This window comes from Pseudorca crassidens, chromosome 21 (genome assembly GCF_039906515.1).
Source record: "Pseudorca crassidens isolate mPseCra1 chromosome 21, mPseCra1.hap1, whole genome shotgun sequence".
In the NCBI taxonomy this organism is placed as follows: Eukaryota; Metazoa; Chordata; class Mammalia; order Artiodactyla; family Delphinidae; genus Pseudorca; species Pseudorca crassidens.
In genome coordinates, this window is record NC_090316.1 from 27,455,186 (window position 1) to 27,467,850 (window position 12,665).

Consider the following 12,665-nt stretch of genomic DNA (forward strand, 5'->3'; position numbering starts at 1 on the left):
GGGCTCTAAGACAGGTCTGAAATAGTATTTAAAAACAGCTCAGTCTTTTTCCATAAAATTAGAGAATGCTAATAATAAACATTGCTAAAATATTCCCTCACCTACTCTTATTTTTTTCCCAACCATTGTAGTCTTTATATGGTAGCTATGATTTATGAGTCACAATTTCCAGGGAAAGAAATTTTACAGAGCATGGGGGCTTTAAAGGCACTCAGTGTTCAAATTAGCTTCCTGACATTTAGTTACATGGGCTTCCTTCTATAAACCTAGTGAATGGTACCTTAGATCTGTAAGGTGTCTGGCCGTTCTGACGTTCTGACTTTAAATTACTTCTAGAGAGAGATTCGGTTGAGAGATTTGGGCAGGAGATGGGAGAGGCTTAGGGCATGGCTCATCTGTTTACCTTGTTGACCAGGTAACAGGCAACATTCTTCAGCTGTCATTTTGGTTTGTATTCTTGTTAAAGATGCTTTGTCTCGAGTTTTGTCCTATAGCAGAAATTAGAGCAATAATATGCTTCCTTTTTAAAATTATAAAACAAAGAAATGCTCCTGGCAAACAATTCCAACAGCACAGAAGGAAATTCTTGTTTATCTTAGGCGCTTCTGTGAGGAACCAAGCATATGCGTGGATTTTTTTTTTTTTTTTTTTTTTTTGCCGTACGCGGGCCTCTCACTGCTGCGGCCCCTCCCGCCGCGGAGCACAGGCCCCGGACGCACAGGCCCAGTGGCCATGGCCCACAGGCCCAGCCGCTCCGCGGCATGCGGGACCCTCCCGGACGGGGGCACGAACCCGCGTCCCCTGCATCGGCAGGCGGACTCCCAACCACTGCGCCACCAGGGAAGCCCTGCGTGGATTTTTAACCTCAAATGGGCTCGTAGTATAAGGATGCTTTTTAGGCCCAATAAGCGCTGTCCATTCCAAGGGTGAAAACGCAGGGTCAAGCTCTCCCTCTTACAGCATTGCTTTTTGGCTCTTACAAGATACGGAATTCTAGAACCCATGTTCACCGTCAAGGTAAAGGTGAAAATGAGTGCTTTCCAGTAAAAGGCAAGCTTTAAAAATTGCCTCGGCAATGTGTGAAATCATTGCATTTCCAAACTCCAAACACTTGGCGGGCCTCGGGGCAGCTGACCTTCTGAGGAGCCAGGAACGCCCCTGCTGGCAGGGCCAGCGAGCGAAGGGAGGGTGGGTGCTCTGGGGACAGCGAGGGGGGTGGGGAGATCTAGGGGTGTGATCTGCCCGGCGGACTCTGCCCACGCGCGCGCAGCCCGAGGGCTCCCCGGGGAAGAGATGGGGGTCTGGGGGTCCGGGGGTGCCCTACCGGGCGGCCCCCTGCCCACGAGTGAGCAGCCCGAGGGCTCCGTGGGGAAAAGACACGGGTCTAGGGGTCCTGCCTGGCGCCCCCAGCCGACGTGGGCGCAGCCAGGCTGGGCTTTGAGCCGAAGGAGGGGGTGCGGGTGGCCACGTGGCTCCGCAGGAATGCGCGGGCGCGGGGGCGGGGCGCCGCAGAGGAACGGGCAGGCGCGGCAGCCAGTGGGCGCCCGGCACCATCCAATCCAGCCAATCACGGCGTGTGGGTGGGCCTGCCTCCCTGTGGGCGGGGCGGGGCCAGGGCGCATCCCGGGGCCGCAGACAAGAGGAGGGGAGAGGGGTCCTCGGAGGGACGGCGGGCCGGGGTCCTGTCCTGGCTGCAGGGTGAGTGCGGGCCGGGGATGGGCGGGGGTCCTGTGAGTTGAGCGCGGGCGGGGGGCGGATGGCGGATGGCGGGTGGGGGTCCTGCGGGGTGAGAGTGGGTGGGAGGCGGGCGGGGGTCCTTGAACGGCGCCTCCAGCGAGCCCACCTATCGCGGGGATTCGGAGTTTCCTTTTTTCCTTTGAAAGTTGCACTTCTGCCTAACTCCCCCGAATTGGCCAGATACCACCGCTCCTTGAAGTCCGGGCTGCCCGCCGGCCCCAGGTTTTGGGTGACTGTGCGAGGGCCACTCGGGGTGCACCTTGCCCCCGGGCACGGACCGTGCAGGTGGCGGAGCTGAGGCCCGGGAAAGCCCCCATTTACCGCGAATCCCGGCGGTAACGGGAGCCGGGTCGAGACCCCGCAGGCTGTCAGGAGGGTGCAGGAGGGACCCCAGGCCGGGGCCCCAGTGACGTTGCAGGAGGAGTGGCGAGTTGGGGTGTTTAGGTGGGGAGCAGTCATGTATATTTTCCGATAGAGGAAAAAGTCCTTGGCCCACTTTAGGGTGAAAATAATTACTATTGTACTTAAAAAACCCGTACGTGTTTCCTCCCCCTCCCCCCATCTTCCATTCCTGGGGAGACTGAAGCGGGTGTGCTGCCAGTGGTCGGCAGGTACCTTGCTCATCCCCACCTGGCCACACCTTCCCTCTGGGAGACCCTCGGTTTGAACGTAAAAATCTGAGTAAATGTTTCAGCTTTTAAAAGGACGTGAACATTCTGAGAAAGCAGCAGACGTACTTGGTGCAATGTAATATTCTTTTCAATTACTAGAGGTAAAAATTGTCATTAACTCAAAATGCAATGGACTTTTAGCTCTTCTTTGGTTGAGCCACAAAGAAAAAAATAAAGTAGTCATCAGTGTTCTGGATTTTGTGCAAGAGTTACTTAATACCCCTTCAGGTAGAACATTGGGAGGGATAACGTTTTCACTGTTCATTTATTGCTTAAAAAATATATTTTGGACATCTGTTTTCTAGGAAATAACTTTTATTATAATGGAAAGATGAGATATACTCTGTGTAATTTAAAAATATAATTTACCCCTTAAGCTCGCACAGTGTTTACTTGATTGGCCCTGGGATATGATTTAGTGGCCGCATGTGCAGTTAGGTGACTCAGTGACTCTTTATGGTTTCCTAATTTCATGTCCATAAGAAAAGTCACTCATAGAAAGTGGTATTTCCTAATAGATTAGTCTCTCCATACAGGCCAGATTCTATCAAAGCAGTTGTAGACATCTAGGGACGAGGTAAAATCCAAAGTTATTCAATATAGCTTTTCATCTTTTAAAAATCGAACTTGACTTTCTCGTTTTACCAAATTTGTCATCTTGATATTTTGACGTGCCGCGTTTTCTCTGCAGTTTTTCTGCTGGGGTTAGAAGAACTTCTTGACTCTTTGGGAATTCTTGGAGATCGAGGGGTTCTGGTGGCATTTGGACCCTGGGCTGAGTTCTGGAACTGCTCACCCCACCCTGGGGAGTCAGGTCCCCACAGAATTTGTTTACTCACTTTGGAAATTGCTGGACCGCAAGTGTGTGGAAATGCGTTTTAAAATAAGGACGTTCTGCATAAGTTAGAGCAAAATAAAAATGCTGTGAGTTTGGCTGTATTACTCTGGAATATCAATAATACAGACCCCTGTTGAAAACTACAGTGTTCTTATTGCACAAGGCATGATAGAAAAGCTGCAACGAAAAATTCACATCTTGGGATATTCAGAGCATATTCATGTATACTTCATACATTATTCATAGTTTGCACAGGTAGAAACATACGTGGAGTGAAACAAGATAGAAGGGGAACATAGATGTTAAACATTTATGGGGTAGGATTACTGCTTTCTCGGTTAAGCCTTCTGGAAGTGTAATTTGAGAAAACGAGGTGGGAAGTTCTGGGAGCTTTGCGGTACAGAGGGGTGTGCAGGTCTGCGGGTGGGGGGCAGGGCCAGCTCTGGGGTGATGGCTGTGAGCAGTGAGGCACAGGAGAGCTGGCAAAGGACCCTCTTATCTGCCACCAGCCCCTACCCACCATACCCCCCCCTCGTTGTCTCTCCTTCCCAACTCAGGCTTTTCAAAGATCCAGACATCAAAGTTTGTTTTTGCTGCTTCTTTGTTTTTGTGTGCACAGTTTCAAAACTTTGATTATAAAAATGAGCAGTCATGGCACTGGTGTTATTCTTTCATTTCCTGTTCTTCTTTATATCATGAAAGTAATGCGTACCTGCTAGTAGAAGGTGCTTTCTCTGGGTTGTCGTTTTATGGTTTCATTAAAGAGTGTTCAAAAGATTTTTTTTAAGTTTTTATTTATTTTTTTTAGGTTTAAAGTGTTTCTCTTCCATGAGCTACGTTCTGATACTAGAAATTACTTTTTGAAGTAAAATGCAGCGCCAAAAGCTTCTCCAGCCTTGCAGTGCCCTTGGGAAGGGGAGCTGTGAAGAAAGGTCATGGGTGGGTGAGGGTGCTGCTTTGCGCTCCCACACAGATGGCTGAGCTAGCCTTCCACCGGGTGAGGGGGGTGGCTGGTGACCTGGTGGCCTGTCTGAGACTCCAAGGGCTTGGCTCAGTGAGTCCCCTGTGACCCTGACCTGGGCATTTAGGAAGAAAACAAAAGGAATAGGTGAGGATGCCCGAATACTCTGTACACTGATAGCTACACGTAGCAGAGGACCTTTCACACGCGAGGTGTGTCAGGGTCCTGAGGGCAGGGCTTTGCTTCCTGGGCTGAGGTTTCGCTCTTTTTCTTGGGCTGGAGGCCAGCAGGCTGTGGGGAACCCGAGCCTCATGTGTGGACATCATTTTTTTTTTTTTTTTAAGAAAGCACTGTGGACATTCAGACTCCAAAGTCAAACAGATACGAACTTTGAACTTGAGTCATTTCTCAGTGGTGTGGAGAATGGGAGCTGACAGTACTGGAAAAGCTGAGGAGTTTTATTTTGATAAAAGTGTTCTGTGCACACCTAGTGTTTTATTCTGTTATTCGCCTTATTTCCCTGAAGGGAAGATGGGGGGGGTGACTTTAGCTGGTTTCTGACTTGACGGGACAGAGAACATCGAGCAGAAGGGGTAGCGTCTGTGCTGAGGCCGTGCTCAGCGCCCATCTCCACTGGGGTTGGAAGGCCTTAGACCCCCGGAAGGACGCAGGGGAGTCGCTTGGCTGCTTTGCCCTCGGGCCAGGCTCTGCCCTGCTTCAGCAATGGCTTGCAAGGGCTGCTCGAAAGTGTTGGCATCTGCCTGGTGGTGGGGATGGGAGGCGGTGTGGGCCACTGTAGATACTGCCCAGGAGTTCCAAATTTAACCGTGATCCCATCTTGGGAGCCAGAGCCTGCTTCTGGGTGAGGAGTGCTGAGCTCTGAGGGCAGGAATCCGGCATGTTTCTTGCCTCCCTGTGTGTGTAGGTCTGAGCCTGGCCGGGTGGCGGCGCCTGCTCTGGGCTGGGGCTCGTCGTGGGGCTGGCCGCCTGCTCCCTTCCGAGGACGTGGACTTGGCCCCTGGCCCCGGCCGGCCGGCCCTCTTGCTGCAAAAGTGATAAGACGTTGACTGATGCTTTGTTCTCAAGCACTTGACTCCGCAGGTCGCTGGGAAGCGGCCACGTGGGCAGCACCGATTCACGTCCATCAGAGAAGCTTGGGCTGGACGTCACCTGCGTGGCCAGGGACTCAGCCAGCGGGGCCCTTCTCCCAGAGCAGTGCCGGGCATGGGCCTCCGTCTCAGAGTTCTTGTCCCGGCTGGCGTGCCCTAGATCGCTTTTCAGTTGGAACCAAAATCAGACTCAGGCTGTTGGGGTCCAGGGTCTGTGGAGGACAGAGTCCCGTCTCAGGCCCAGAGCCGGGGTCTAGAGGGAGCTCACTGGGCCTGCTGCCGGCCTCTGTTCTGCAAGAGCGTTTAGACACGTGCTGCTCCTGGTGATTTAATAGGAAGGAATGAAAGGTGCAGCATTTGCCAGACGACAGAAGTATTTGGGAAACGAATCCCAGGTAGTTGCAGGGGGGAGAGATTGTTTGCAGGGTGTGCGGCCGCTGCAGCCAGTCTGGGCCGACAGGAGGGCATCGGGACCCTGCCTCATCTCCTGCTTGCCCCGGAAGAGCCGCCTCCTTCTCCACCTTCGTGGGAGGAGGGTGAGGACCCCGGGGAAGGTGAGGAGGGTTCACACCAGGGTGCTGTGCCCACGGCTCATTCCCTGCCGGCGCCTGGGTGTGCTCCGTGGCCCCGTTTCCTGGGCGCGCCTGCCGTCTGTCCGGAGCTTCCAGCAGGGAATCTAATGTTAGGCCATCGCCTTAGGCCTCCGTCTCTCCCCTGATGAAATACATTCAATGTCATTTTGTTTTCATGCGTTTTAAAAATCAAGTTCTTGTACTTAAACTTAAAAAAAAAAAGAACGACCTTTTTACAGATGGGAAGAGGTGCAGGTGGTCACGTGCTGCAGCAAATCTGGAAGGGATTTATTAATTTGATGGATATTTAGTGAGCACCTACTGGGTGCTGACTACCAAGTGCCCTCAGTCCCAAGACTAGGCAGTGAGCAGAAGGCCCAGGTCCTTTTCTCATGGGGCTTGTGTCTTGTGCCCGGGAGACACTGTAGACAGGAAAGTAGATAGTACTTTAGATGATGATAGAAATAAAGCAGGAGACAGGCCTGGGGGTGCTGGGGGGAGGGGCCTGCTACTCACGAAGATGGCAGGTAAGGCCTCACCGGGAAGGTGATGTTCGAGTGAGGACCTGATGGAGAGTGACAGCTGCGCTCATGTCCACCCAAGAGCATTGCAGGCGGAAGGAGCAGCCCGTGCAAGGGCCCTGCGGCAGGAGTGTGTTGGGAGCAGCAGGAAGGCTGGTGGCCGCAGTGCTGAGTGATGGAGGCTGAGGCAGGGCTCCACCTTGGGGAGGAAACAGTGACAGACAGGGGTGCGAACGCTGACTGTGCTTTCATGGGGCCTGCTGGGTGCAGCCTTGAGAAGGTTACAGAGGAGCAGGAATGGGGGAAGGGAGGCCAGTTACGAGGCTTTTACAGAAACTCAGGCAAGAGACGGATGGTGGCCATGGAGGGAGGGAGAGACGGCTCACCTCATTGGGGATGTGCTCTGAAGGTGGAGCTGACAGCATTTGCTGGTGGATTAGATGGTGGGGGGGGAGAGAGAGAGAGAGAGAGAGAGAGAGAGAGAGAGAGAGAGAGAGGGAGGGAGGGAGGGAGGGAGGGAGGGAGGGGGAGGAGAGAGGGGGCGTGAACAGATATCTTTGTGATATCCTGTTTTTGTTTCCTTTGAATAAATACCCAGAGATGGGATTGCTGGGTCATATGGTAGCTCTATTTTTTATATTTTTGAGGAACCTCCATACTGTTCTCCATAGCGGCTGCACCAATTTACATTCCCACCAACAGTGCACAAGGGTTCCCTTTTCTCCACACCCTCACCAACACTTGTTATTTCTTGTCTGTCTGTTGATGGCCATTCTAACAGGTGTGAGCTGATATCTTATTGTGGTTTTGATTTGCATTTCCCTGATGATTAGTGATGTTGAGCATCTTTTCATTTGAATTTCTTCTTTGGAAAAATGTCTATTCAGTTCTTCTGCCCGTGTTTTTAGAAATCAGATCGGTGGTTTTTTGGCTATTGTGTTGTATGAGTGCTTTATGTATTTTGGACATTAACCCCGTATTAGATAGATAATTTGCAGATACTTCCTCCCATTCTGTAGGTCGTCTTTTCACTTTGTTGATGGTTTCCTTTGCTGTGCAGAAAGTTTTTAGTTTGATGTGGTCTCGCTTGTTTATTTTTGCTTTTGTTACCTTTGCTTTTGGTGTCAAATCCAAAACCTCATCACTAAGACTGATGTCAAGGACTTTATCACCTGTGTTTTCTTTTAGGAGATGTATGGTTTCAGGCCATACATTCAAGTCTTTAATCCAGTTTGAGTTAATTTTTGTGTATGGTGTAAGTTAGTGACCTAGTTTCATTCTTTTGCATATAGCTGTCCAGTTTTCCCTGCACTAATCATCGAAGAGATTGTCCTTTCCTCTTTGACTGTTCTTGCCTCCTTTCTTGCAGATTAATTGAACATATACACATGGGTTTATTTCTGGGCTCTCAGTTCTTTTCCATTGATCTATGTGTCTGTTTTTTTGCCAATACCATTCTGTTTTGATTACAGTAGCTTTGCAGTGCAGTTTCAAGTCAAGAAATGTGATGCCTCCAGCTTTGTCCTTCTTTCTCTTGGCTATTTCTGTGTTTCCATACAAATTTAAGGATTGTTTGTTCTATTTTTGTGAAAAAAAACCATGGGAATTTTGATAGAGATTACATTGAATCTGTATATTGCTTTGAGTAGTGTATAGACATTTTAATGATAGTAATTCATCCAGTCCGTGAGCACAGAATATCTTTCTATTTATGTGTGTTTTCTTCAGTTTCTTTTACCAGTATCATAGTTTTCAGTGTATAGGTCTTTTGCCTCCTTGGTTAAATTTTTTCCTAGATTTTTTCTTTTTGATGCAATTGTAAATGTGATTGTTTTCTTAATTTCTCTTTCTGACAGTTCATTATTAGCATATAGAAAGGAGACAGGTTTTTCTATATTGATTTTGTATCTTGCAACTTTACTGAACTTGCTTATTCTAACAATTTTTTTGGTGGAATCTTTAGGGTTTTCTATATATAATGTCGTCAGCAAATAGTGACAGTTTTACTTTTTCCTTTTGATTTGGATGCCTTTTATTTCTTTTTCTTGCCTAATTGCTGTGTCTAGGACTTCCAATACTATTTTGAATAAAAGAGGTGAGAGTGGGCATCCTAGGCTTGTTCCTGATCTTAGAGAAAAAGTTTTCTGCTTTCCATTCTTGAGTATGATGTTAGATGTGGGTTTGTCCTAAATGGCCTTTATTATGTTGAGGCACATTCCCTCTGTACGCACTTTGTTGAGAATTTTTGTTTTGAATGGGTGTTGAATTTTGTCAAATGCTTTTTCTGCATCTATTGAGATGATAATATGATTTTTATTCTTCTTTTTTAATTTATTTTTTATTTTATATAATTTTAGAATTTATTTTATTTTTGGCTGCGTTGGGTCTTCGTTGCTGTACTTGGGCTTTCTCTAGTTGCGGTGAGTGGGGGCTACTCTTTGTTGTGGTGCACAGGCTTCTCATTGCAGTGGCCTCTCCTGTTGCAGAGCATGGGCTCTAGGCACGTGGGCTTCAGTAGTTGTGGTTCGCAGGCTCTAGAGCATGGGCTCAGTAGTTGTGCATGGGCTTCATTGCCCCACGGCATGTGGGATCCTCCTGGACCAGGGCTCAAACCCGTGTTGCCTGTATTGGCAGGCAGGTTCTTAACCATTGTGCCACCAGGGAAGCCCCTGTCCTTCATTATTTTTTAAAATATGGTGTATCACATTGGTGGATTTGCAGATGTTGAACCATCCTTGCATTCCTGGAATAAATCCTTTTCACTTAATGTTGAATTTGGTTTGCCAGTATTTTGTTGAGGATTCTTGAATCTGTGTTTATCAGGGATATTGGCTTATAACTTTCTTTTCTTGTGACATCTTCATGTTCTGCAACTTTAGTGAATTTTATGAGATATGTACAGAACATTCCATCCAAAAGCAGCAGAATGGACATTTTTGTTAAGCACACATGGAACATTCTCCAGGATAGATCACATTAGCTGACAAAACAAGTCTTGATACATTTAAGAAGACTGAAATCATATCAAGCATCTTTTCTGACCACGATGGTGTGAAACTGCTAATCAACCACCAGAAGAAAGTGGGAAGATTCACAGAAGGTGCCCATCCCTGTGGCTTGGCTGCCATAGTTGCACTTTCTGTGCCGTCTCCTTTGCCTCCCCCTCCTCATTCCCATCATCATTGTGGTCATGAGCCCAGCCTCTTGCCCTACAGCCTCCTGGGGGATGGCCTCCATCCACCTGGCCCTCCTCCCCGATGCCCTGTCCACCTGATGCCAGTGTGACCTTTTTTTTTTTTTTTTTGCGGTACGCGGGCCCCTCACTGCCGTGGCCTCTCCCATTGCGGAGCACAGACTCCGGACGCGCAGGCTCAGCGGCCATGGCTCACGGGCCCAGCCGCTCCGCAGCATGTGGGATCTTCCCGGACCGGGGCACGAACCCGTGTCCCCTGCATCGGCAGGCGGACTCTCAATCACTGCGCCACCAGGGAAGCCCCAGTGTGACCTTTTAAAAAGGCAACTCTGGCCACATCAGTCCCTGATCAAACACCTTCCGTGGCGCCTTCCGAGCTGAGGCTCTGACCTGGACAGGCCCCACCTCAGGCCACAGCCTCCTCTGCCTGCCCTTGCCTCGTGCTGCTCTCCCCCCAGTCTTCCTCAGGAAAGCTCTCTCTGCTCCCCACACTGAGTCTGCACTCCGGTTCTGTCCTCCTTCCTCCCGTCCTAGGGGAGTCTCAGCCCCCTGCAGCAGGGCAGATGTGATTGCAGATGCTGCCTGGACACAGCCCTCCTTCCCACCCCACAGTGGTCCACAGTGTGGCCCAAGCCAGTGCTGGGTGTGTGGACAGTGCCAGCATCCCAGGGGACGGCGACTGTAGGGTGGGACCAGGTGGAGCCAGGCCGCCCCACACCTGGGCTGAGCTGCTGCCCCTGGACGCGTGATGAAAGGCTCCAGGGAGCTTTGCAGGGACAGTGGCTTCGTCTGCATCCGACTGCTGTAATTACACATTCGCACAGCACACTTCCTTCTCTGTGGAAGAATTCCATTGTGTTTCCTGTAAGTAACGGGAACTCCTGCTGGAATATGAGCCCCTCGGCCAGGGCCCTCACAGTCCGTCACCCTTGACCTTGACCCACGTGTCCCTGCAAGGAAGGCAGGGGGATGGACGTCAGCTCCAGGGTTTTCCCAGGTTCCTTCCATTCCTGAGGCTGGATGTCCTTGTCTGTAAGGATTGTTTCTGAAAGTTGGGATTCACATCATGCAAGAAATTGCTGCGCGTGTGGGTCACAGGAGGAGGGGTGGGGCGTTTGCTGCCGTCTTGCCTCCTCGCCGCCCTCCTCCCCTGATCCCTTGGGGTGATTTGGTGCCTGTTTGCTCTGCGTCCTTGGTCAAGTCCTGAACTGCCAGTGGCTGGGGTGCTCTGTGCCTGTCCTTGGAGGGGCATGTGTGGCGGGGGAGGTGACAGGGAGGCCTGGGCAGACAGAGGACAGGCTGCAGCCCAAGAATTAATCAGAGGAAGAGATGCCCACCAGCCGACTGAGAGGGCACAGAATGTCACACACGGAGACGCAGAGGCCAGTCCGGTGGTGACCCCCTTGCAAGAGTAACTTTGTCCGGTTTTGTTTTATGAATATAATACCCCCTTTGATGGAAACATTTCTCAAGGACACTGCCAATTAAAGACAGAACTAACTGCGTCCTTGGTAAGTTTTGCGATGAAGCGACGGTGCTTTTTGTCTAGGTGGTTTTGAGGTTTTGAGAGAAGGCTCTCAGGCCGGATTGTGTGGCCACGGACAACCGTGTGGGGGGCCTTGGATGCAGGCAGGCTTCAGGAGTCCGTGGGGCGTGAAGCGTTTGTGCTGTGAGTCTCTGGGTGCCTTGGTCCTCGGGGGGCAGCGGGGCAGGTGTCTTCCTGATGCTTGAGTCTGGCTCGGGGCGCGTGCATCCCGGCTGATGTGGGCCTGCGGCTGGGGGCAGGGCCTGCTGGATTCTGGAGGGACCTGGCACAGAACAGCAGCAGTGCAGGCCAGGCCAGTCCAGGTCAGTCCAGTCCAGGCCAGGCCAGTCCGGTCCAGGCCAGGTCAGTCCAGTCCAGGCCAGTCTGGTCCAGGCCAGGTCAGTCCGGTCCAGGCCAGTCTGGTCCAGGCCAGGTCAGTCCGGTCCAGGCCAGTCCAGTCCAGGCCTGGCCAGTCTGGTCCAGGCCAGTCCGGTCCAGGCCAGTCCAGTCCGGTCTGGGCCAGGCCTGGCCTGTGGTCCAGGTGTTTAAGGGATGGAAGAGTGAGGGACAGAGAAGGTAAGGGAGAGTGGGGACAGGAGCATCGCCCCGCCCCGCCCCCCCCTTGTCCACCCCTGCCCCCCACAAGTGTTCTTCTGAAAGCAGACCCCGTGTCAGGCACAGTTCTGGGTTTTGTTCCTTATTAGGAGGCCCTAATAAATAATTAAATGCATGTTTTCACCCCATAAAAGTGCAGATTATGGCCTGGGCATCAGCCAAGCTTCCACGTGTTCATTCTTTTGGGCCTGTGTGTCGCGGCCTCTGGTGTTTGCAGGGACAGTGTCTGGGGAGGCTCCAGGGCTGTATCCCCCTCCCGAGCCACGTGGACTCCCCAGGGGGTGGGCACACAGAGAGAGACAGAGAGAGAGACACACACAGAGATACAGAGAGAGAGACAGAGAGGGAGACACACACAGAGATACAGAGACACAGAGAGACAGAGACACGGAGAGACACACACAGAGATACAGAGAGAGAGACACAGAGACACACAGAGAGACAGAGAGACAGAGAGAGAGACACACACACAGAGACACACACACAGAGATACAGAGAGACACACACAGAGATACAGAGAGAGAGACACACACACAGAGACACACAGAGATACAGAGAGAGAGAGACACAGAGAGACACACACACAGAGATACAGAGACAGAGACACAGAGAGAGACAGAGAGAGAGACACGGAGAGACAGAGACACAGAGAGACACACACACAGAGATACAGAGACACAGAGACAGAGACACAGAGAGACACACACAGAGATACAGAGAGAGAGACACACAGACACACAGAGAGACAGAAACAGACATAGAGAGATACAGAGAGAGAGACAGAGAGAGACAGAGACACAGAGATACAGAGCGACACACACAGAGAGACACACACACAGAGATACAGAGAGACACACAGAGATACACACAGAGAGACACAGATACAGAGAGAGGCACAGAGAGACACACACAGAGATACAGAG

The 12,665-nt window shown here is 51.0% G+C and overlaps 1 protein-coding gene across 3 annotated transcripts in view; it reads left to right on the forward strand.

Moving 5' to 3' along the window:
* The first annotated feature begins 1,606 nt into the window (after window positions 1-1,606).
* Window positions 1,607-12,665, forward strand: part of ARHGEF10 (Rho guanine nucleotide exchange factor 10) — an 88,805-nt gene continuing 77,746 nt past the window's right edge. For all 3 annotated transcript variants that reach the window (XM_067721588.1, XM_067721590.1, XM_067721595.1), the window contains exon 1: window positions 1,607-1,698. The gene's annotated coding sequence lies outside the window, so the exon portion shown is untranslated. The remainder of the gene's footprint in view (window positions 1,699-12,665) is intronic.